Consider the following 26791-nt stretch of genomic DNA (forward strand, 5'->3'; position numbering starts at 1 on the left):
GATAGTGAATATATTGGTAGAAGGATGCTGAGTTTTGAACTGCCAGGCAGGAGGCCTAGAGGAAGACCAAAGAGGAGGTTTATGGATGTAATGAGGGAAGACATGAAGGTAGTTGGTGTGAGAGAAGAGGATTCAAAGGACAGGGCTAGATGGAGGAAATTGATTCGCTGTGGCGACCCCTGAAGGGAAAAGCCGAAAGGAAAAGAAGAAGTTTAACACGTTAATTAGATTAATTAATAATGCTGCAAATTAATGCGCTATAAAAATGAAAGCAAAAAATCGTGAGAGGCAAGTAAATGCGCAAGCATTTTAGATTTGGCCCATTTGACCCATAGGCTGCAGTGGCACGTCACTTCGTACCTGTGTCACTAGTCAAAAGCAGGGTGACTGACAACAGAGATGGACGCGACACAGGAGAGCGAGGCAAGCCCACTTGGACCTTTAGGCAGAAAGTTTATTTATAAAAAGAACAAAGACGGGATTATCAACAAAAACGCAGTGATTTGTACCCTTTGTAAAAGAGAATTTTCACCAGAGCAGCTCCAGCATGTCAAGAACACAGAGTTGTCTGTTGTCAGTTCCTGTAACGTTAGCTTATCCTTTTAAAAGAAATGCCTATTGGCATATTGCTATTGATGTTGCCTTATTTAGAGGCATGTTATACTATTCATTTAGAATTGATGTATTGAGTCAGCTTTAGTATTCATTTTGATTGAGAGTCTGCTTATGTACCTATCGGAGACTCTGCCTTATTTTATTTCTGAATTTTATTTATTTTATTTAACTGTATTTGTATTGCATTTTTGAGAAATGCAATGGGCTAGTTGGTTTGCTGATGTGGTTGACCATTTTTCTTTTGAATTTCATTTATAAAGCACACTTAACCAATAAAAATGTTGATTTCAAATCTTCTTTTCTTGGTGTATTCTATTGATTAATCATGCACTACAATTTTGTAATGTCCTGGAATTCAAATTCTTTATTTGGGGGCCTTTAGCAGGTATGAGATTACAATGTGATTACCGTATTTTCCGCACTATACGGCACACCTAAAAGCCTAAAATTTTCTCATAAACCCGTAGTGCGCCTTACAATTCGGTGCGTCTTATATATGGATTAATATTCATATTAATATTGGTTAAAAACATGATCGCTGAAAAAATTCGGCAGTCTAGCCGGCAGTCATGCCGCACTCCGCCACCAGAGGAGCACCTTCACAAGGAACTCGGGCCTACGCCCCCTAACAACGGTAGTCAAGGGGCGTCACCAAACTCCCGGCTCTGACTGAGCTGCTCTCAGACGGTAGAGCAGACTGTAGGAGCATTGGTGATTACGTAGCAAAGCACAAGGATCTTTCAACAATTATTTTAATAAAGTTTGACTGACTGACTGATCTCAGTATTTCCTAACTATTTGGACTGTGGAAACACACGGGAAAAACTGGCATAAAGGTGAATGAAAGACCCTCAAAGCTGAACTTCCAGCCTTTTCTGAAATTTCAAGAGCAGAGTCACTGCTACACAAAATATTAGAGTGTGTGACTTTTTTTTTGGGCAGAGTATGTATGTATGTATGTATGTATGTATGTATGTATGTATATATGTATGTATGCATGAATGTATGCATCTGTGTCTTTATGTATTCATGTATGTATCTATGTATGTATGCTTGTATATATGTATCTATTTATCTATTTAAATTTGTAAAATTACATCATTGGAAATGAGACAGCCAATACAATTTCCAATTGTTTTTCTTTCATGAAATGGGGTTCGAATATTTCAGGCATGTTCCCATAGCTTTTCATTCTCTGCATCATTGTATGTGAATGGTTTATGTATAAAGATGTCAGAAGAAGATTTCACCTTAACAAGACCTGACAGCATGAGGAATGCAAAGGGAGGCGGCCTATGTAAAAACAGTCTTGAGGTGATTCTCAACCTAACATTTTGTTAGTCAGATGTTACAGCTGAGCAACACTGTGCGCAGATACAGGGGTTGAACTTTTACGCTCTTCTGCATGTAATGTTTTGAACACAATCCATGGCTGGAGGGTGCTTCAGCTTTGTGAATCAATATTTCAGCTCGCCGAGGCGTCGATCAGCCTCCATCTATCTGGACTATTGCCAAGTTTCAGTTTGAGTGCTACTATCAGCCAGCAGTGCATGGCTTCTGCCCACACATAGACATTCATGGCAGCTTTAGCAGTCAAAGCCACAACTATCACAGATCTTTGTTTTGTCTTGCAGGTGAAATCCTCCGTAATGATAATAATCCATGTGAAATATGCAGTTGTAGGTCTGAAGTTTGTTTGAACAATCTCCACTAAAATTTGCATTCACCTTAAATGAAACTGAAATGGAAGTTTTGGATGTATGGCCCTCCAAACACTCGTCAGTGATGTTGACAGGCAGGCAGGGTCGAGTAAAGGCCAAAATAACACAAAATTGGCATATTTACGTATTTAGGTGGCATGGCGTTGCAGTGGATAGTTGCCTTACAGCAAGAAGGTTCTGGGTTTAATTCCTTCCTTCCTGAGGTTGTGCGTTCTCCCTGTGTCTGAGTGGGTTGTTTCTGGTTATCAATCAATGAATCAATCAATGAATCAATCAATCAGTCAACTTATAAAGCGCTTAATCAAATCAGCAGACTTACAGACGTCTTCTATATTTGTTTCCCACCTGTCACGCATGTTTCCCACCTGAAAACACATAAACAACGGCAGTACCTTGCAAGCATGAGAGGGGTCAATGTGGTACGAACAAGAAAAGCTAGGAAAGAAAAATAGCAGACGATCCTAAAGCAGTGGTTCTTTACCTTGTTGAAGGTACCGAACCCTGTCGGTTTCATATGCACACTCACCGAACCCTTCTTTAGTAAAAAAATGTTATTTTTCAAATTCAAGACATAAGTATATGTTTTACTGGTGTATTTAATGAATTGTTCATTAATGTCACCTTTTTCAAAGAAAAAAACCAAGACAGTGCATGAACTCACATGAAATTACCTACCTGCAAGTCAGTGTGACTTCTGCTGTTGTTATTGAGAGACCAGTTCAGATATGCAGGGCTTCACCTGGGCAAGTGTTACACTTATGTCATTTTCACAGCAAAGTCTGTTTCTTTTGTTTTCCATGCAGCTTAAGGAAGTGTTCCTTTATTTTTGCCAGTGTGAGACTAGAGCTGCTCAACTTGACATTGCAAATTATGCCTAACGGTGACTCACATCATGTTTCATTATACAGTACATATAAATTCATGTTCCACATATTATTCCGACCACTTTCTTTTTTTGCTCAACATCTTCTTCTTCTTCTTCTTCTTTTCCTTTCGGCTTTTCCCTTCAGGGGTCGCCACAGCGAATCAATTTCCTCCATCTAGCCCTGTCCTTTGAATCCTCTTCTCTCACACCAACTACCTTCATGTCTTCCCTCATTACATCCATAAACCTCCTCTTTGGTCTTCCTCTAGGCCTCCTTCCTGGCAGTCCAAAACTCAGCATCCTTCTACCATTATAATTACTATCTCTCCTCTGGACATGTCCAAACCATCTCAGTCTGGCCTCTCTGACTTTATCTCCAAAACCTCAAACATGTGCTGTCCCTCTGATGTACTCGTTCCTGATCCTATCCTTCCTGGTCACTCCCAGAGAGAACCTCAGCATCATAAATAAATTATATATATATATATAACAGTATAAAATTAAAATTAAATTAAATTAAATCCATATTCAACCCCGTGCTGACCTCGCCACCTCCCCCCCGCTCCTCCTTAGAGAGTCATTGTACCCGCTGATGGCACGGGGCACGAAGGAGGACCTCAGCCTCTCTGTGGAGGCGCTGTGTGACAGCAGTCTGCCGCTGAAGGTGCTTCTCTGCTGGGAGAAGGTGGTGTGTAGGGGGTGCCTGGTGTTATTCATGATGGCCTTAATTTTAGACATGGTCCTGCTCTCCAGAAGCATATCCACAGAGTCCAGGCTCAGCCCGACCACTGAGCCCGCTCTGCGGATGAGTCTGTTCAGACGGTCCATATCTCTTTTCCTGGCCCCCCCACCCCAACACACAATGGCGTATGACAGCACACTGGAGACTACGGACTGATAGAACATGAAAAGGAGCTTAGGACAGATGTTGAAGGAGGCCAGCCTCCTTAGGAAGTACATCCTGCTCTGCCCCTTCTTGTACACACAGTTGGAGTTGAGTGACCAGTCCAGTCTGCTGTCTAGCTGCAGTCCCAGGTACTTATAGTTTTCTACCACCTCCACCTCACTGCCTTTGATGATCACCGGCTGTGGAGAGGGAGGTGCCCGTCGGAAATCTAGAACCATCTCCTTTGTCTTGGAGACGTTGAGCTGGAGCTGGTTCTGTTGGCACCACTCCACGAAGTCAGCCACCAATGCCCTGTACCCCCCCTCATCACCCTCCCGGATAGATGCCACTATCGCCGTGTCATCGGAGTACTTCTGTATGTGGCATGTATCCGAGTTGTGCTTGAAGTCTGATGTGTAGAGGGTGAAGAGAATGGGGGATAGAACGGTCCCCTGTGGCGCCCCCGTGCTGCTGGTCACCATAGAAGACAAACAGTCCCCCATACGGACGTACTGGGGTCTGTCCGTTAGGTAGTCCGTAATCCAGCTCACGAGGTAGGGGTCCACAGCCATGGAGGTCAGTTTATCCTGCAGGAGCTGGGGCTGGATGGTGTTGAAGGCACTCGAAAAGTCGAAGAAGACCACTCTGACGGCACAGCCCCCGGCGTCCAGGTAGGAGAGTGTGCGGTGGAGGAGGTACATGACAGCATCGTCAACCCCAACCTTGGCCTGATAGGCAAACTGGAGAGGGTCCATAGCACCCTGCACCTGTGGACGCATGAGCTCCAGGACCAGTCGCTCTAGGGTCTTCATTACGTGGGAGGTAAGAGCGACCGGTCGGTGGTCGTTGAGCTCAGTAGGGCGTCCTTTCTTGGGTACAGGGACAATGCAGGAGGTCTTCCACAGTGACGGGACCCTCCCCAGCCGCAGACTGAGGTTGAACAATTGTTGCAGGGGGTCCCCTAGTTCCGAAGCACAGGCTCGGAGGAGTCTTGGGGAGACCTTATCTGGTCCAGCCGCCTTGTAGGGACGGAGCCTCCTCAGCGTTGTCGTCACCAGGTCTGCAGTGATGATGGTCTCGTTCGTGGTGGGAGCAGGAGGTTGTGGCGAGGTTGGAAGTCCAGTGGTTGAGGTGGGGCCGTTGAGCTACGTAGTTCTTGGAGTGGGCTCGGGAGAAGTGGCAGGGGTGGAAGGAGAGGAAGCACAGGAGGAGGGAGCATCAGTGGAGCGGTCTGTAGGGCCAGGAGAGGCCTGTAGGCCAGGAGAGGTCTGTAGGCCAGGAGAGCCCTAGGACAAGGAGCCGGGAGTGGTGGGGGAGCTGAACCGATTGAAAAAGCTGTTAAGTTCATTCGCTCGTTCAATATTCCCCTCCACAGTGCTGCGCCCTTTCCCGTGTCCGGTGATGGTTCTCATCCCATTCCAGACCTCCCGCACTTGGTTGCGCCCCAGCTGCTTCTCCAGCTTCCTCCTGTATGCCTCCTTGGCCTCCCTCAGGCAGAGTCTCACTTCCTTCTGGGCCTTCCTCATTTCCTCCTCGTTCTTGCTCCTGAACGCCCGCTTTTTCCTGTTCAGGACAGCCTTGACTTCCTTGGTTACCCATGGTTTGTTGTTGGGGTAACACCTGATTGTCCTGACAGGGGCCACGGTGTCCACACAGAAGTTCATGTAGTCTGTAAAACACTGAGCTGCCCCCTCAATGTCTTCCCCATGTGAGCCCACAATAACATCCCAGTCGGTGGTCTGGAAGCAGTCCCTCAGCATCTCCTCTGCTTCTGGGGACCACCTCCTGACTTGTCGTGTTGTTGCTGGCAGCCGTTTCACCAGCGGGATGTAGGTGGGCTGTAGGTACACTAGGTTATGGTCTGATTTACCTAGTGGGGGGAGGGGGGTGGCGGTGTATGCCTCCTTAGCATTAGTGTAGAACAGATCGATGGTTCTGTTCTTCCGTGTGGGACAGTCTACACACTGGACCATTGTGGGGAGAGATGAGTCCAAGGTGACGTGGTTAAAGTCACCGGTGATAATGACGAGCGCCTCCGGGTGCCGGGTCCGAAGAGCAGAGGTGGTCCCACAGATGGTCTCTCGTGCAGTCTCAGGGTCCGCACGTGGAGGGATGTAGACGGCGAGGACAATGACGTGTGAGAATTCACGCGCCAGGTAGTAGGGTCTGATGCTAACAGCTGTTAGCTCCAGATCGCGGTTACACAGTGTTGATTTCACCGTCACATGTCCCGGATGGCACCATCTATCGTTGGTATAGATGATTAATCCACCTCCTTTCTTCTTACCGGCAGTGTTCGTGTCCCGGTCCGCTCGTACGGAGGAGAAGCCAGTTAGTCGGACGTTAGCGTCTGGCACGTCGCCAGTTATCCACGTCTCTGAGAACACCAACAAGCTGGTCTCCCGGTAGCGCTGTTCAGTCCTGCACAGCGCCGTCAGTTCGTCCAACTTGTTGGGTAGAGAGTTCACGTTCCCCATGATGACGGAGGGGACGGAGGGCTTGACTCTCCTCCGGTTAGCGGCTCTAGCCATTAGTCTAGTACTTTCAACTCGACCCGCTCGGCATCCGCGATATCTCCGTTGGAGCTCAGCGGGGATGAGATCGCGTGTTGCTGAGTCTCCTTTGACCCTCATAGACATCAACTCCTCCCTGGAGTACACTAGCATATCACTATACATTATCTAAATTTACGCAAGAAAAATACACGCAGAAACATAGAAAAAAACGCAAAATTATGCAAACAAACTCGCTCTGAGCAGAGGAAACTGCAGCCTGCTCGCGCATGCGCAGAAGACTAATATAGGTTGCTTCACCCAAGATGCATGAAGGAACGCTATCGAAGGTCCTTCCTGCCCACGGCCGTCAGACTGTACAACCAGCAGTCCTCCCAGCAGACCACTCAAAGAACTCAAAAAACTCAGGGAACTCTAAGAACTCACCAAACTCAAAGAACAAAACATTCTAATTCTGGATGAACACTGTAATCTTCAGACTGTAGTGTATATTTTTGATGTGTGAATATAACTGTACATTCTGATAATATCATATATGTTAATATGTTTCCAATATGTGAATATGTAAATTTCATATGTTGCAGATGTTAATATATATGTATATTATTTAACTATTTATGTTTGACCCCCACCCCCCCTGCTACAAATTTCCCCACTGTGGGACAATAAAGGTTTATTATTATTATTATTATTATTATTATTATTATTATTATTATTATTATTATTATATTATTATTATATTATATACTAAACTATAACTAAAATATAAACAGTATAAAATTAAAATATAAACAGTATAAAATTAAAATATAAACAGTATAAAATTAAATTAAATCCATTCATGAGTGTACATCACAGGAACTGGCCTGTAAAGGGTTCATTCATTAATGTTATTGTTTGAAATGAATAGCCACGGTGGGAGAGATGTTAAATAACATAACGACAAACATATGACCAAAATAAATACAACCATTACAAAGTTAATGCCTCCCCATTACGAGGACTCAATGAGTCTTTAACAGGGCAAAGACTAGAATTTGAATTCTAAATTGAAAAAACATTAAAATATTTATTAATTTTTATTTCAACAGTAACAGATGAGGACTCTGAGTCTAAACAGGGCATAAGGGTTAATACATTTTGTCTCTCTTTCTTCTGTTTCCCCAAGGTGTTTTTTCTCCATAAACCCTGAGACGGGCACAAAAGTTGAGAAGAGCAGTACCTCCTACATGTGAACCCGAGAGTCCTCACCTTGATCCAAGACCTGTCTGACCATGAGTGGCGGGACGTCTGAATATGGAATAAAGTAAGCCATAAGTAAAAACTTTTCTCTGGGTGGGTCCGAGAACTTTAACAGTAAACATTACAGATGAAAATCTTTGTATGAAGTTGTGAGTTTGATTTTGTTTGAGTGTGCATGTTAGTCTGTTAGTCAGTCTGTGAGTCTCCGTGTGTCTGTCTTTTTGTGCATCTGTAAGCCTGTGTCTTTTATCATGAACATATGTCTGTTTTTCTTCTCTTTCCCAAGATACCCCTTCTCCATCAGCACGGAGGGCGTTGAAGTGGAGAAGAGCAGCAGTTCCTGTCTACAATACCTTGAATCAAGAATGTAGCTTGCATTGCTATATTGTAGGTGAACATATTGAAGTTATGTCAGTATGGTTGCACATGTATTTTTATATTCAAGGCCTTATTCCAAAACGTTTATTGTTGTTGTTGTTGTTGTTTTTAAAGGAAAGGAATAGTTTAAAAGAAACAAAACATACAACTGTTGAAATGTTTTTGAAAAGTATTTTGAATACTTTTTTGTAGCCCAGAGTCCTCACCTGTATCTAAAGTTTATGGTTGCTTAGTTACTTCAGCTTGCATTATTGTTAAAGATGAAAATATTTGTTTGTAGTTGTGACACGATGGTTGCACATTTATTTCTTTTATATTCAAGGAGTAATCCAAATGTTATTTCCAAGAGGAAAAGGAAACGAATACTTTAAAATTAAAGCAGAAGTCAGTGACCCGGTGATTTTTAGCTAACTTCCTGTCAGCGGAGGAGTTAGCATTCCCCACCCTCGTACAATATCTACATCTCCTCCTGCTGTTCTGTCTCCTGATTGGATAATGCTTGTATCCCACAAGGAAAATTTTCTCCTCGTTTACAGCAGAGCAGAGTGACTGAGAGACCCATGTTTTGGGCCAAACACCGTGTAAGTGATTGCTGTCTGAAAATGAGACTATTTAGGATGTATATTAACAACAATATTCCGCTGACTTATGCTTGAAGAAAAACAAAACACACAACTGTTAAATATTTTCCATACCTTTTTGAGACAATAAAATGGGGTTTTGAAAGGACAAGTTAGTATTGTATTTGTTTTTTTAAGTTGCTGCACACAACAGGTTACAGGTCTCTTCACATTTATGGTAAAATCACACCTAAAAAGAAATGACAGTTTAAAATGTAACCATCAAATATAGAAGTGGTCAATCTTCTACTTTTTATCTGTCCCAGTCAGTTTTCTTTAGCTGTCTTAGTTTTCATAGTAAATGTTACAGATGAAAATCTTTGTTTGACATTGTGTCAGAGTTTGTGTGTCTGTCTAACTGGTCATAACTCATTTAATGAAGACATTCCTCAAATAATTCAATGTAGATGTTTATTTCACTACAAAACATCGCTATTAATACTACAAAATATATTACACAATACACAACTTTTTCATAAAATAAGCAGAAAAATTCAATCAAAGTACTGTCTTATAATGAGGCTTTTACTGATTAATAATGCCTTTTTTCTGATGTTTTCCAGTGAAATGGAATGGGATTGGATGTAAAATAAGCAATGGCTGCATGTAAATTGTACAGGAGAAAATAGCTTTAATGAAGGCATAGTCATGCTAATTTGGCTGAAAATGGGTGTTGAATTGACCAGGTTTGTACGTAAATTTGATAATATCATTTTGTAAAGGATTACAGTTTTAAATTGTAAAATTTACAGGCTGTTCTGTAATGTGTTGCTGTATTTTTTACAGTATTATTCTGGCAACCACAGCTGCCAGTTTTTTTTTCCGTAAAAACAACATTTTTTTTCTTACAGTGTACTGTCCATCCATGCTCTGTTAAAAAAGGATTAGCGTTTGTGAATACCTCAGTAGAGGATACATGTCACTGTATTCCACAAGAATGTGCAGCAATGCGAAGAGAACAATCAGTAACATAAAACATTAGACCACCTTTGTTTTCTTCAATTTCTTGTTAATTTCTTTTTCTTTTTATCAATTATTAACTCCTGTGTGTACCATGTGACTAAAACAGACAAAAAATAAAACTTGGAATACCTTAAAGTGGTTATAAGCACTACAATGCCACAGCCACTGATGTAAGAACTAAAGCAGTTTTGGCTATTACTGTATCAAACGAGCTACATGTCAGCTATTGATTTCAGTTCTTATATAATATAGGTGTACACAATGGTTTGAATATCCTTCTCAACTGTTTTTGTAACGTGCATATACCGATTTACTGTTTTATTTACACAACAATAAAACATTTAAATATATTTCCTTATTGAACAGAACCTGATATAGATGAGAGTGCATTTATGTGCGTGAAAAGAGCGTTATGTTGGCGATAAAACAACTGGAAAGTCAAACGTCCACTTAATACTTACTGTACAATATCAAACACAATGAGGATGAGGAGGATCCCTAATGAGATCATGCAGAAGTCTGACCTGTGTTAACGATGTTTCTATATTTCATTCTCTGCTGCTGACGTGCGCTTTTCCCCCGCTAGATAGCACCTAAATAAAACTAATTAATAAACTATTATTGAAGCCGTTTACCTACGCATTTTTACCGTGAGTGCAACGGTCTACGTTAAAACTTACGCATCAACTTGAGCAGAATTCACTCCCACGACATCTTGATCTTCTTTGGAGCTGCAACGCTGTTCTCTTTCTTCTGAAAATGTCCTCAAAGTCTTCATTTGCATGAATTGAATCTGTACTTCGACTGCCGTAAAGCTTTGCGGAGCGCGTTTCGTCCGTCGTCATGGTGAATCGTCAAATCGGGGCTCGATTGATGATGGCTGTTTTTTCGAGTTGTGGTGTCTGTTAAACTGCGGGTCAACTTACTCTGGGTTAGAATTACTAACCCTGAAATGCGTTTGTGAAACTGAAATCCCTGTTTTTCCAAGTTCAGGGTAAATCAATCCAGAACCACAGGTTTCCCTCAGGGTATGTTAACCTTGCCTTCGTGAAAAGGACCCAATATCTCTTCCTGTGTTGACCAATGTACTCTCTAATTTGCTACTCAAGAGGAAAATTACTTTGTTATGACAGCATTTTCTACTACAATTAAAAAAAAAACCAAGACAAATTTTTCCAAATTTTACTTTACATTTTGACAGCATCTCAAACAGACAGCATCCCAAACAGTGAACAATTTATAGTGCCAATAATGAATGGACAATGAATAGTTTGTCAAATGTTTTCAACTAGTTTGAAAAAAATGGACACAAACATGGCTATGGATGAATATTTTATCATCATTAACAAGCACCTTAGTGACACTGAACACATATCATCTAAGCCATACCATAAGCACCTTTTCTTTGTTCTCCCTGTGCAGTCCTCACCATGAAAACATGACAGGCTGAGTGAGTTTTTGTTTGAGTAGATGAATAATTAAAGTGACAGTAGGAATTTCTGACGAATAATGCCTGAGAATTGATTGTGACAGCAGGCAGCTCTGGGCGGCAGATTGATTCAGACCATCAAGCATTTGAAGGACAGGAACCAGCAGCCTCTGGGCCAGAGCAGGAGAAACTGGCAGCTTTGGCAACCATAGTCCTTAGTTCTTGTTGCTGCAGAGTAGGAGACAAGGTTGACAAGCTGTGGCTCAGTTGTGGAGTGGTCGCTTGCTTATCAGATGACCGATCCCTTATGGTTCAGTCCCCAGTTCTGCAGTCCACTTATTGAAACATCCTTCTGCTAGATACTGAGCACCAAATTGCTCCCAGTGGCTATTCCAGTGGTGTATAAATAATGCTGTGAATGATTACCGTTCCAAAAAAGCAGGTGGTACCTGTTACCCCCACTGTATGAATGTGTCATGACACCTGCGAACACGTACGTATATTTTTAATCATAATGTTCATCCTTTTACTGGTATTACTGTTTTTCCTGTCTGATAACCCAGGACTGATCTAGACTGATTATCTGGTGTTCCAGTTCTGATTTTGCCTTATCCCTGGACTCTGCCTGTGGCTGTTTCTTGTCAGATTTGTTTACCTGTTTGGACTGATTTGATATGGATTTGGATTTGACTCTACTATCGTTTTGGCTTTCATCTGTCAGTTTTGTTTAAATCATGAAGGGCGGATGCGGCTATTGTAAAGAGCTTTGAATTGTCAGTTGGACTAGTATAGCATATATACACTAATTCATTATCACAATTAATTACTACAATATCAACTTGGGCTCAATCAGAAGATCTAGGGTTGGCTCTAGGGTTGGAGAGAGGAAGAGACTGAGGCAGAACTTGCGTTATTTTAAATGGTACCATATATTGAAAAAAAATAGAACAACAGAAGGTAATGGCTATTCATAATATCCAAAAAAGAAATTTCACACTTAAATTTGCTTTCAAGTAATGCCATCAAATAAATACAATTAGTTCAGTACGGATAATTCAAAAGTTCACTGAGCCCACTCAGTTTGATGAGTTGAGTCCAGTTGCATAATGAGCTCAGAAAAAATTCAGGCTGCCCGACTTCATATCAGACTTCATACCAAACATATGAAAAAAAATGTATTGTTATTATAAACCAAGCGCACACAAAGTAATCAAAAATCAATGTGGTGACATAACAACTTTGTGTTGGCAAATCATGGATTGCCCTGGGTGGGCATTGTGAAGCCGTAGATGAATGTTAGCAGGGTAACTGGAGAAAGAAAGCTAACTAAATCGGAGATTGGGAAAGGAGCTAACGTTAAAGGAAAGGTGTAACCTTGTCAGTATAAAGGGTTACTGTAGTCGAACGTCGGCATTGGCCCAACATCCAGTAAATTCTCAGACTTTAACTTACTGAAATCTGTTACATAAGGCACCTGACAAACGAGCAAGTGAAAAAGAAATTTTAGAGAAGTGATAGTTCTGTTAGCAGATTACATGAACAGAACTGTGCGTAGTTAGTTAAAAACTGTTTCTGTCAGATGGCCGATGAGTATTTTGGATACTACATCGATTATCCCATTCCAAACGGAAACCATAGCTGGACAGACAATTCGTGCTAGCCAGCTAATTTCACTCTGAAATTGTTGCTGTTTATTAGGGTTTAGCCGAGTACTCGTTTCAGACGAGTATCCGTTACAGATAATGCATTTTTGACGAGTACGAGTACGATATGAGTAAAACTCCTCAAAACTGGTGCTCGTAAAATCCTCAGAACTGACTCGTCATCCTCTGTGATTGGCCGGTCACACACAGTGCCCGCCCTTCCCTACAAAGACCGATTGACTGATTTTTCTGTGTGTGGCTTCACTGTAGCTCATGTTAATTTCCTTAGGTTTTCTTCAACTTGACTCTATTTTGGTCTATTTAAGGTTACTTTGTGAACTTGTTTCTTGTTTTGTTTTGTTGAACATACGCGGTGCATTTGACCAGACAGAGCTGAAAACTGCTTGTGTCGCATCGGTCATCGCCTCCACTGAAGTCTTTTTTTTTTTTTTACTGTCACCTAAGGGGCACTTTCTCACTTTAGTTCAAATTAATGATTTATATACAGTACAGATTCTTTAACTGTTACATTGCACATGCACACACTCACTCACACACACACACACACACACACACACACACACACACACACACACACACACACACACACACACACACACACACACATACCTTAACACTCGGCCTCCCAGAATTCTGCAACTACTAAAACTCCCATAGACAGTGATTTTGATTGCTCGAACAATATTTGTCTATAATTTGGATTATCATTGAAAATATCTGAGAATAAATTGGTTGAATAGATTAAAAACAAACCAGGACACTACATTAAAACTACAATGATTGAATGTTTTATTTCTTTAAGTGACACAACACAACTTCTCTGGAATTACACATCAAAACTCCAACTGTGAAATAAAAACAAATGTATCTTTGTGAAATTAAAACAATTGTGTCCTGCTTCAAAATAGATCGGTGTCATCATGAGACCTTAACAATGAAAATTATTAACTATGAGAACATTCAATAATGCTGTGATGGCTGCCGGCCTGCTGGAGACACTGCTGTTACAACGCCAAGTGTTGCTTATTCTTCACAAACACTCGGTCGACACAGGTAACTTGTGTTGAGGGGGTGGGGGAAATATCACCACTGATAACTTCTTTACTTTTGTTGAACTTTCCAAGGCACTAAAGGCCCAGAAAACCAGCCTGGTTTGTCCAGTAAATAAAAGTAGATGAGACTCCTCCATCTTTAGAGGAGCGAAAGGCCCTGCACACTAAAGAGGTGCTGAAATGTGACAGTGCAACCCTAACAATCAATCAATGCTAAAAAAGGAAAAATGTCTCCATTCTAATCACAATCCACACAGCTGTAAACATCACAAGCGGCCACAAGGCTAAACTGGAGACTGTTGTGTACAGAACCATAACAGAACCAAGGTTGGAGTAGATGTGTTTGATCAAATGGAGAGGAAATATTCAGTGTGAGCTCCAACATGATGATAGCCATTGGTGGTGTCTCGTAATATTCTTAACATGGCTGCCATAAATGCTTCTGTCCTGTTCAAGAACTGCACTATTAAGATGATGTCACAGAGGAACCTCATTATGCGACTCGCAAAGGAACTTTGCTCAGGACACATGAAAGCAAAAGCCTGACAAATGATGGTGCATGAGCCTCACTTGGAGCAGCAGAAGATGGAGAGGAGAAGGCAGTGCCAAGTAAAGACTGTGTAAGAAAAATAAAGCAAAGGATAATTGTATCAAATGTCAAAAGGTAGTGGGAGCTGCACAAGGAAGGTACAGGTTACCTGTGTTGACTGTGAGTGATTGGGAGCCATAAGCAAACCATCTTGGCATCATAACATCAGTGTCTCCAGCTGGCTGACAGCATTTTGGATTGTTCATAATAGTTAAGAATTTTCATTGTTAAGGTCTAATGATGACACAAACATTTTTTGAAGTAGGATACAATTGTTTTCATTTCACAGTTACATTTGTTTTTATTTCAAAGTTCAAATTTGGATGTGTAATTGTAGAGAAACTACATTGTGTCAATTACATAAATAAAATTCTCAATAATTATAGTTTTAATTTAGTGTCCTGATGTGTTTTTACCTATTCTATCAATGTATTCTTGAATATTTTACTGATGATCCAAATTGTATACAAATAATATCTGAGCAGTCGCTACTCGGATCTCTTTTGTGTTTTTACATTTTAATGATCAAATAATGTCAGAAAAAAATATGCAGACATTTAGGAAAAGTCAAGCTCCTATTGGTAAACAAGTGTTTTTAAAACCAATTTTTTTTAAAACTGCAAATTTTGAAAGGAGTAAAAATGACTGCCTTGGGGGTTCTAGTGTTAATTAATATTGTTTAACTTTGTGTGAAAAAAAATGGCCAGAACATTAGGTGGTAAAATAAATGAATAATTGAACAAAAATTTGATCATAGAAATTAAAAAAAAAATATTAAAAAGAAAAAAAATAGAAAGTTGTGTTGAGTATGACAATTCTAGTTCATAATTTCCCATTGTGTGGCACTTCATCATTGTGTGGAACTTCATGTTCTGAGTTCATAAAAACTTTATCTGTAAATAGTTCTCCCACTTTTGTGATCAAAAACATTGATTTGAATCTCAATTTTGAGGCTGTTCTGTAAATAGTTTTAAAATAAACAATACATATGGCAACTTCTGATCAATCCATATTAATTTCAGACTTTCAGACAGACGTTTTAAGCCCCACCCATTTCCAGTCAAACCACACCCACTTCCTGTTTTTTCGAGTACAGATATGGATACAGATAATTTAGATGGTTGAACAGATACAGATAGTGGTGTACTCGCTCATCCCTACCGTTTTCTATGTCGTTCCTGCTGTTTGGACTCTGCTCAAAAACATGAAAATTGTTGGAACAGTTATGACACTCGAAAATTATGTAAACTGGCAGTATGGAAAATTATAATTGGACATGACGAAAATGAAAATACAGTAAACATGTATAGTGATGGGAGGGTGGCTGGGGCTGGAGTATGGACAATGATTGTGCTTTTGTAACGTTGAGGTATAGCCAGTGATTATGCTTGGGTCATATCATTGGTTTTTATTTAAAAACAACATTTTTGTTCACTGTGGCAAGTCTTAGGTGATTTCCTTTTTTTTTTTTTTAGATAAAATTTCCCCTGCTTTTCTAAGCACCTGCCTTATATCACTGTCAAAACTTGCGGCACAAACCGAACCACTAACTGAATCAGGCCATGTCCACATGTAGCCGCATAAGTGCGTTGATTTGGGGCGGCAGTGGCTCAGCGGTAGGGCAGATGTCTTGAAGACGGATCGCCCGGCCATCGGTGGATCGATTCCTGCTCCCGCCATGACATCCCTTGGAGTGTGAGCTGACAGTGGGAGGTGTCAGCTCACCTCCCAGCCACTGCCGAGGCGCCCTTGAGCAAGGCGCCGTCCCCACCACAAGCTGCTTATTGGAACGCGACCTCCGAGCGTGACCCGTCACTCTTCCTCCCTGGACTAACTGCATGATTACAGGCCCCTAGTGTGCTGTGTGTTTCAGGGGCCTTGTTCACAACACTGTGTGTGATGTGCTGTAAACTAACAGAAATGCATGTACTAAAAGAGTGTAAAGAGAATTTCCCCTCTGGGGATCAATAAAGTCTGAATTATTATTATTATTATTATTATTATTATCAACACGTTTATCCCTAGAACACTAACCTCAGGTGATTTTCACCCACACAATTCTTGTCATGTGATTTTCATTGTGTTGCCATTGTCTGAGTTTCATGGGTCCTTGGGTAGCTTCAAGCTGCTCACTGATGTTATTGATTGTATGTTTGTTTCCCTCCTCCCATCTATGGTTTTTTCAAGAGGCATGTGTTTGGGTGATTTTTCCCCGACTTTAGTGATAGAGAGTAACATATTTTACGGGTGGAATTTACCCAACGTTAGTATTTGTGTGTTTATATCAGGAGTTCTTTGCACTTTTCCAGGGAAACAACATTCAGGCCGGCCACATTCTCTGCCCCGTTTCATCCACAGCTGTCTTCCTGTCACAGACTTGGTTACTCTGGCATGCTAACAAGTGAGTGACATGTAGCTAATGTTAATTTATATCTTCAATCGTTAGCTCAGCAGATTTCTTTTTTCTACTCGAGCTAAGCTTTTAGCTAGCTAGCTACAAGTGAATTTGTACCACTCAGAGGGAGGAACAAATAGAAATGTCCAGAAAATCAGTAAAATCCCTTACTGAGAATGAAATACTAGAGCTTCTCTACAGGGAAAGCAGTGATGAAGATGATCATATGGAAGCAGAAGTGATGTTTGACAGTGACAGTGATAAAGACTACAGTATTTCCGGCACTATAAGGCTCACTGGACTATAAGGTGCACCCTCAATAATTTGTTTGTTTTATAATTTATTTCATATATAAGGCGCACCGGATTATAAGGCGCACACAATAAAAAATAAATAAAATGTATTTGATAAACTGCAGCAGCTGTAGTTGCGCAATCCGTCCACTGGATAGAGCCGCGCTGCTCAGACAGTCATGATTGCATTCATGACTTCCTGACTGCCTTTGAATGGCCCCTATTGTTATGTCAATAAGCCATTCTGAGCCTCATCAAGGAAACCTGATCACTTGATCATTTTGCCATCTTAGAAAGAAGTCAACACGCATATTAAAAAAAACTTGACATTATACATATACTGTATATACATATATTCAGTACATTTAGTCAGTAAATAATGCAGGACTCATCACAATTAATAACGTTTCCCATATTGTATAATATAAAGTTTGTCCCATTACAAAGTTCTTGACCAACGTGACACTTACATACACATACATTTGGAGACACGGGCATAAATAACCATGCTAACCCCATTGTATGACCGGCCAGTGGCAAATTCCCATGAACCCTCAAGCACTCGATGGAGAGTGTAGAGCTGGTCCAGTGTTCCACGACCGGGACAAAAACTGCATTGTTCCTCCTGAATCCACGGTTAATCCTCCTCTACAGTACCCTGGAATAGACTTTCCCCGGGAGGCTCAGAAATGTGATCCCCCTATAGTTGAAGCCCCCACCCCCAGGGCCTCCGGGCCAGTGGGTGTAGGCCCGGCCACCAGCCCCAACCCCGGACCTGGCTCCAGGGTGGGGGCACCGGTTGCGCCATACCGGGCCACATCACGGTCCTTGATTTTTTGCTCATCATAGGGGTTTTTGTACTGCTCTTTGTCTGGTCCATCACCCAGGACCTGTTTGCCAAGGGAGACCCGAGCAGGAGCATAAAGCCCCTGACAACATAGCTCCTGGGATCATTCAGGCACTCAAACTCCCCCAGCATGATAAGGTGGCAGCTCTTGGATGAGTGTTTGTTTCTCTGTTATAAAATAAATCCTTTTAATTTGTCAGGTTATGAAACCCACATAATTCCATCAATCAAGGATGAAGCTATCCAAGTTAATAAAGAAAAATAAAAAATTATAAAAAAAATTTTCACGGTTTTGTTTGAGTTAAATGGAACTTAATTACTGCATTGTTGGAAATGTAGTTTTTGGTCATGACACACTTTCGACATATTTATTTTTAGATACTCTGACCTTTCATGCTCTCACATGTCACATAAAATAATGTGGTGGGCCACATTTGTCCCCCGGGCCTTGAGTTTGACACATGTGCACTAGAGGTTTCACTAACTCTTTTCATTTGGTCTTCTGCTTTTTTCCCAAGGTTCCAAGCATACCAAGGAGCGTCCTGTTGAACCTCTCAACTGGGTTTCCCCTAGGACGATAGGGGGTTGTTGGTGAGTTGGCAAAAGTTGTTTGATTAATTTTGAAAGATAGACCATGCAAACCAACTCAAGGGGACGAGTGGTTTTGATATTAACTAAAGGTGTGGATCTTTCAGGGAGTGCTTTCCTTCTCACACATCGGCTGCAAGTCTTGATTTTTGCATTCTACATCGGCTGCCATGTGACACCAGAAGAGTCTGGAGTGTACAAGGTCTAAACTGCAGTTGATACCCATATGACCCATTTCATCATGCAGGCTTGTTAGAACAATCAATCTCAGCTCCTTGGGCAGCACCAGCTAGAACAAGGCTTGTTCTCCATCCCACCTCCACCGGTACAAGATGTCTTTGTGCAGCTCGAGGCGATTCAGCTCCCTCAACAAAAGAGTTAGGTCTGGAAGATCATACCTTGCAGTGGGAGGTACTTTTTCTCCAGTCTCCATCTAGTGAATCATCTTTCTTATAGCTGGAACAGCATGTTAGTTATTTGAGGTCCAAATGTGACAAGGAAGCAACAACTGGTAGCCCGTGGTCAGTTTCACTGGCATGACAATCTGGAATAGCCTTTTCTTCCAGAAGAGGCAGGAACATAGGGTGACATATAAGAGTGGAGGTAGGAGCACACAGGTAGACTACATCTTGTGTAGATGGTGTAATCTGAAGGAGATCAGTGACTGCAAACTAGTGGTAAGCGATAGTGTAGCCAAACAGCATAGGATGGTGGTGTGTAGGATGACTCTGGTGGTGAGGAAGATGAAGAGGACAAAGGCAGAGCAGAGGACGAAATGGTGGAAGCTGAAAAAGAAGAGTGTTGCATGACTTTTAGGAAGGAGTTAAGACAGGCTCTGGGTGGTCAGGAGGTGCTTCCAGATGACTGGACAACTACAGCTAATGTGATCAGGGAGACAGGTAGTTGAGTATTTGGTGTGTCATCTGGAAGAAAAGTAAATAAGGAGACTTGGTGGTGGAATAAGGAGGTACAGGAGTGTATACAGAGAAAGTGGTTAATTAAGAAGAAGTGGGACACTGAGAGGACTGAGGAGAGTAGACAGGACAGTAAGGAGGGAGAGACCAATCTATACAGGTTGGCAAGATAGAGAAACAGAGATGGGAAGGACGCGCAGCAGGTTAGAGTGATTAAGGATAGGGATGTAAGTCTATTGAAAAGTGCCAGTAGTGTGATGGGAAGATTGGAAAGAGTACTTTGAAGAGTTGATGAACGAGGAAAATGAGAGAGAACAAAGACTAGAAGAAGTAGCTGTTGTGGATCAAGAGGATGAAGAGTGGAAAGGCAGACTGTTACGGGTGGAGGTATGTGATGTTATGTTTATGTTGTTTCCCCTTGGTTTGTGTTCATCGAATCAGTCCCTTCTCAATAAGTTTCGCCTGTGTGATCAAGAAAGGCCTTCACAGCTGAAACCAGTTGGTCATCAAGCAGCATTCAATCATCTCTCCCCTGGTTTCTATATAAGTTGAGTTGTTTGCTTTGAGGAGAAAGGTGGCAGCTCTCATTTTTGGATTGTGTTGTTATCTTGTTTCCCAGCCTTGTTACAGTTTTTGTTGTAGTTTTGCGTATGACCTTTGTTTGATATGTTATTCTTACTTTGTTCTTTTCTTCTCTCCTATAGACGGGGCCAGCGCCAAGAGGTAGGGAATTTAGTTACACACCTGCAGGTATACATCGTGTTCCCACCTCCCGTAGCCAATCCTCCGTTATATACACTAGCTAGAGTGCTGGCACTAACCTTTGTATTTTTGAGGGCACGACAGTGCTTGTTATTTTAGGCTTAGTTTTGGGGTTATTTTGGAAGAAGGGTTTAGTTTCTTTTGGGGCTCTTTTCTTTAGAGACCAGTGCATAGCTTAGGGGGTTGGGGTCTATGTGTGTCCGTGCTCTGTGTCCCATGGAGAAATTTTGTTTTCTGTAAATTAATTATTGTTAATTAGTAAAATTGGTTGTCCAGCCTCCCTCATTCGCATCCATGCTGTCTTATGTTACGGTGGCGGCCTGACCATCAAAGGAGGGCGTAACACAGTCGGTCCTAATGATAAACCTGGTCCAGGACACTAAACCACCACAAACCAGTCAAGACCGAAAAGGACACCTTCAGATTTGGTAAAGCATAGGCATCTTTTATTGTCTGTAAATTCAATTTACGGTAATCTATGCACAACCGACTGTCTCCCTTCTTCTTGCGGATCACAACGATAGTTGATGAGAATGGTGAATCAGATTCTCTAATGACACCCGCCTCTAGCATATCGTGCAGATGTTGGCGCACAGCCTCAACATCTTGTGGGTGAATTGGTCCGGCCCGATGCTTGAAAGGGGTTTAATCATGCAGTTTGATCCAGTGTTTTACCTTATCAGTACATCCGAAATCCAAGCCATGGTGTGAAAAAAACTATCTGATTCTCTTCTTCCACTCTGGAGGAATGGGCGACTCTCCAAAATCCAGTTTCAAAGTATTCAATGTTTCAGATGGTACATAGTTTGAGGACACTTGGTGGGACAGGGTCTGGAGGAATGTGGCAAGTTCAGCAATGGCACCGAGAAGTGGAATAGTTACATCTTGATCTGAGTCATTTGTAAGAACAACCGGGATTATTTCCATGTGTGATTTTCATGGGAGTGCAATCAGATAGTTCTTGACACACAGCCCACCTGGCAGCAGTGAAGCGGGATGGTCCACAAGCGACCATTGACCAAGAGCTGTCATACTGGAGTGAATGGATCCTTCCGTGACTGTGCTGTGCCCAGCAGGTATAAAGACTGGAGACCTAGTGGCTATTCTCACAACTCCAACATTGTCAGCCTGGTGTTGTCAATGGCGCATCTGCAGGAGTTTGACCACGGCTTTGTAGCCATGAGCAGCAGGCTGGAACTCTGCAACCTCACTCTCTATATGTTGCCTGTACAGCGGTTCCAAAGTGGTCATGCCGATTACTACTGGGGACTGAAAATCAGATCTTCCATCAGGAACTACAAGTGCAAGTGTGGCCACATCAAAATCTATACCTAGGAACTCCCTAGGAAATGTTACTGTCATTTCCACATATCCGATACAAGGGATAGCTTGTCCTGCTGCTCCTTCCACTTGTAAGATGTTACATAGAGGTTTCACAGGCTGATTGGCAAAGAGTTGGTTGTAGAATGAAACTTTGATGGTTGCAACTTGCGACCCTGTGTCTAAGAGGCAACTGCATTCTTCACCAGCGATCTTGACTTTGGCTGTACAAAGGGTACCAATCAAGTCTTTGGGTAGTTTTTTCTTGGCAGCCAGAAGAGCAGGGTTTGGAGGATTTTCGCAATGCGTCTTTATATGGCCATCTTCACTACACCTATAAAAGTAGCCAGGCTTGAGTACAGAAGGCAGGGTCTTGGTTTGCTTCCCTACCCTCTGACTTCCCGCCAGACATGGACTTGAAAGCAGCTGGCTTCGTGAATCTTGATTGGCTGGCAGTGAGTGATGCAAGCTGTTTCTGGATGCCTGCGAGTTGCTGTGCGAACTGCTGCGTAACTGTGGTAAAAAGAGCAGCAATTTCTCTCTTCTCGGTACTGTCTGTAGAGACATACTGCACATGGGCTGAAGCTCTGGGTCTTGCTGAGACAAGATCTTGCTTCATCCGGATAGCCTTTGCAGCTTCATGTTCTTCCTCAGTTTGCAGCCGTAGCAAGAATTCTGCAAATGTTGGTAGATTGTGTTTCTGCTGTTTCAGCTGTCTCCCACGAGTTACCACCTTATTGTGGTGAGGAAGTTTGAGTGCCCGAATGATCCCAGGAGCTATGTTGTCAGGGGCTTTATCCTCCTGCTAGGGTCTCCCTTGGCAAACAGGTCCTGGGTGACGGGCCAGACTAAGAGTAGTAGCAAAACCACTATGACAAGTATAATATCAAGGACCATCACGTCATCCATTATGGCGCAGCCGGGGCCCCACCCTGGATCCAGGCCCAGCGTTGGGGCTCGTATGCGAGCGCATGGTGGCAAGGCCTCTGCCCACGGGGCACGGCTTGGCAGGGAAAAACTCTCTCGTTGAGGAAAAAACTCTGGGCAGGACCCAGACTCTTTTGGGCGGCCATCCGCCTTGACCGGTTGGGTGGAAAAGAAATAAAATGACGAAAAGGACAGAGAAAGAAAGTGAAAGAAAGATACATAGAGAGAGTGGCAGGTAGGCCAGATAGAGTCAGTGTCTTTATGGTTATATTTAGACCATTTGATGCAGGTGCTAAATTGCAGATGGGAAAGTCAGGGTGCGTTCACCGACTCCTGGGTTGCCTTCAATACATGTTCCCCATCATGTATTTGGTAAATTCAAGGCACAATTACAACTGCTTGGATAACTGTATGGCAGCAGGATCCCAGCCGATGGATAGATGAGGGGTGATACTGGCTGGCTTGGAGGAGCAGGTCCACAGCGGACGGTCCACAATTGGATGGGCGGATGAGGGGTGGAACCGTATGATGGCATGGAGGAAGAAAGGCAGCAGGACCCCAGCCGATGGTTAGGTGAGGGGTGATACTGGTGGGATGGGCGGAGCAAGTCCACAGCGGGTGGGCGGATGAGGAGTGAACCTGAGAAAACCTGTGAGAACATAGAGCTCAGAGACTTCAGTGAAGAAGTTGAGTTAGTAGGGTGTGATTGGAGACTAGGAGAGAGAGAGATTGCAGAGGAGGATGAGTAACAGATGGTCAGAGAGAAGGAGAAGAGAGGAGCTCAGTGAGTCTGGATGTTGAGTCTCCAGCAGTGTAGTTCTATAAGAAAAAAACTTAGCAGCCTAGCTGCCTTAATTTTAAAATTTTTGAAAAAGAAATGTTTTTAGTCTAGTCTTAAATAATGCGAGGGTGTCTGCCTCCCGAACGGATGAAAGGAGGTGGTTCCACAATAGAAGGTCTTGATAGTTAAAGGCTCTATCCCCCGTCCTACTTTTGTATATTCTAGGAACCACTAGTAGGCTAGTATGTTGAGAGCGTAATGCTCTAGATGGTTTATATGGAACTAAAATTTCCTTCAGATCAGTCGGTGCCTGGCCATGAAGGGCTTTGTAAGTGAGCAGTATTTTAAAATTAATCCTAGCCTTCACAGGATGACAGTGCAGAGAAGCCAACACAGGAGAAATATGGTCTTGCATACTGGCCCTGGTCAGAACACGGGCAGCAGCATCCTGGAGTAGTTGAAGTGTCTTCAGTGACTTTTTGGGGCAGCCTGAAAAAAGTGAGTTACAGTAATCTAGTCTGGAGATGATGAAAGCATGGATTAATTTCTCCGCATCATTCTGTTTTAAAATATGCCTGATTTTAGCAATGTTTCGAAGATAGAATAAAGCCGTTGTAGAAACCTGTTTTATGTCTATTAAACGAGAGATCCTGATCAAAAATGACACCTTAGTTCCTCGCAGTGGTTTTGGCCTCAAAGTGATGCCATCCAAGGCTGTTACGTCACTGGGCACTATATCCCTAACATTCTTCGGTCCAATCACAGTGACCTGTTTTACCAGAATTTAGATGCAAAAAGTAATTGGTTATCCAATCTTTAATCTCTTTGATACACACATGTTATTTGCCCAACTGATTGACTTCATCAGGTTTAATCGAGAAATACAATTGCGTATCATCGGCATAACAATGGACATTGATTGAGTGTTTCCTTATAAAATTACCTAGAGGAAGCATGTATAAGATAAACAGTATTGGATGAAGAACTGAGCCTTGAGGAACTCCATAGCTAACTGTAGTGGACTGGGAGGAGTTGTTATTAATGTTAACGAATTCGGAACGGTCAGTTAAATAGCACTTAAACCACATCAATGCTAATCCCTTAATACCAATTGTTATGTCCAGTCGTGCCAAAAACATATTGTGGTCAGTTGTGTCAAAAGCCGCACTAAGGTCCAAAAGAACCAGTATAGAAACAAGTCCTCTGTCTGAAGCGATTAGAAGGTAGTTGCTAACCTTGACAAGTGCCGTTTCCGTACTCTGGTTTTCCCTAAAACCTGACTGGAAATTCTCAAATAAACTGTTGGATTTAAGGAAATCACATAACTGATTAGCGACTGTTTTCTCCAAGGTCTTAGATAAAAAATGGGAGATTTGATATGGGTCGATGATTATTTAGAGCAGCAGGGTCCATGTTAGGTTTTTTGAGAAGTAGCATGATTACAGCTACTTTAAAGGACCGTGGTACTTATCCAGTTGACAATGATATTAATTATCAACTGGTTAATTTTATTATGGAAGTGGTTGCTAAGTAATGGTAAGGCTTCTTGATGAGTTTTGTTGGAATTGGATTTAACAGACAGGAGGATGGTTTAGCTGAGGAGCCTATTTTAATCAGTTGACTGATCCGTATTGGAGAAAAGACATCCATAGAACCAAGGTTCAGGAGTCAGATGTGTGTTTTCCGGATCTAAGGGATCTAATATTGGACTAGAGTTGGTGGAGGACAGGACGCATTAATTTTGTCTCTGATGAGTAGGATCTTATTATATATGGAATAGTAGGCTCATATACACTGTGGTTCTTTGCCAGTACTGAAAAAGATACAGTACTGAGCAAGAATCTGTGATTGTTTTTATTGTCCTCATCAGGGGGTTATCCCAACAACCTCGACAGTATTAGGTCAACAGGTGTCGTTCAATGTCTTTGTTTATCACTCCCCCACACTTAACCACTGAGTTCAAAAGAACCTGCAGACGTTGAAGCTAGGTGGAGGGCTTCTCCCAGGGGGTCTTGAAAAGTGTCTAAGAATTTGGCGTAAAGCTCCACCCCATCCTGAACAGTGCCATAAGCTGAATTGAGGGACTGCAAATAGATGATGGGTGAAGTATCTGGTTGCAAGTGCTTAACCATGTCAGCAGCAGGAGACAGCAAGCTCTTAAAGATTTTGCGGGAGTACTGAAGGCCAGACAGTGCAGGATCTTTTAGTAACAGTTCTATGATGGAACACCATGTGTCATAGTCTGATTCATTTGGAGGTTGCAGGGACCTACCAAAAAAGGCTCCAATTTAGTAAGCTGAATAGTGACCTGTGCTGTCTTTATTCTTCACTATGTGCTCAACCACATAACGTTGTACCTCAGGTGAGTTTTAATCATGATGTGCCATAGCGGGCAGTCTTGGTGCATTCTGATCAGTGGGATCTGGTTCTTCCTTTAGCTGGGTTCCACTTGGGCTCAAGGCTGCAAAGCTGGATGACCCACGTTAACAGCAGAGAGTAGTGCAGAGGCAACTCAGTGCTAAGGGGAGTACTTGGCAGCTATTTATGCCTGTCCTCAATGGGAACTTTGACATCTCCAGCAGTGGGGTGGAGCTCAGTGACGGTCTGGCTAAGCAGAAACATCACCCGATTTAATACAACAGCGAAAACTTGCCCCATGAATTTGGCAACTTTTTGGAGTTCAAGAAGGTGTCTGTGTCTGCAATTTACCTACCTCGTTGGCAGAAACAGCAGATAAGTCCAAAATCTCGTAGACAACCTTATCGCTTTTGCAAAAGTAAGTATAAGGTAAAAGCTTGTACAGTGTAACTAAAGGTGCATCTGAACTGTACTCGACTACGATGTAATGATAGAAAATGGACTCAGGCTCATCTATAAATTCTGCTTCAGAAATTGAACAGCACTGCTTCAAAAAATTGACAACTTCGTCATTGCATCCTGAATCAAGACTGAAATATTGATTTTAATGCCACATATTCTCAAATGTTTCCATATTTAAATGTATACCAAGAAAGAAAGAAAATACACTACCCGTTCTGCCTGAATTCTGTTTGCCTTCCTGCCCATGTCTGTAGTTAAGTTTTCAGTTGTGATTAAAACCATGGACAGAAGTTCTGCCTACGGTGTCCTGCATTTGGGTCCATACCCTGACCTCCGTGAAAGTTTAATTGAGTTGAATTAGTGTCCTGGATTTGCTGATTGGTGATGTTGCGTGTCCTTTTCTTTGCTATCTTTGTGGAGAGGGTCTGATAATAGGTGCTCTTATATTTTAATGAATGAATCCTTCATGTAATCATTTCCATGAGTGGTTTTACAGGCTTTATTATCTCTCAGCTTCTAACAAAGCTAGCAGTTGTACTAGAGTTTGAAGATGTAATAACCTCTAATTTGTCCTGTAGTGCTGCAATTGCACAAACATGCAGGCTCA

This window comes from Antennarius striatus, chromosome 2 (assembly GCF_040054535.1).
Source record: "Antennarius striatus isolate MH-2024 chromosome 2, ASM4005453v1, whole genome shotgun sequence".
NCBI lineage: Eukaryota > Metazoa > Chordata > Actinopteri > Lophiiformes > Antennariidae > Antennarius > Antennarius striatus.